The sequence below is a fragment of the Rhagoletis pomonella genome, unplaced genomic scaffold, assembly GCF_013731165.1.
Source record: "Rhagoletis pomonella isolate Grant_MI unplaced genomic scaffold, Rhpom_1.0 Rhpom_scaffold_00012, whole genome shotgun sequence".
Lineage (NCBI taxonomy): Eukaryota > Metazoa > Arthropoda > Insecta > Diptera > Tephritidae > Rhagoletis > Rhagoletis pomonella.
The window spans coordinates 3279670-3279942 of NW_023458566.1; positions in this window are offsets into that span (position 1 = coordinate 3279670).

The window sequence follows — 273 nt, forward strand, 5'->3', positions numbered from 1 at the left end:
TTTCAAAAATGAGAGGTCAAATTAGAGGCCTTAACCTGTAGATGTATTATAAAGTTTTATTTTTTTTTTTAGCTAAGAACTTTTTTTGCCGGTATATTGTGATTGGAAATTCGATGAAAATATGCGAGACTGCTCTTCACTCAGAAACGGCTGCACGGTTTTGATGAAATATAGCACTCGGTTTTCTTATAACTCTGACTAACATTTGGAATATTTTTTAAGCTTCTGAAATTCAATTTTGGACGTTTTAACGCCATGCGGTTCACTAGTAAT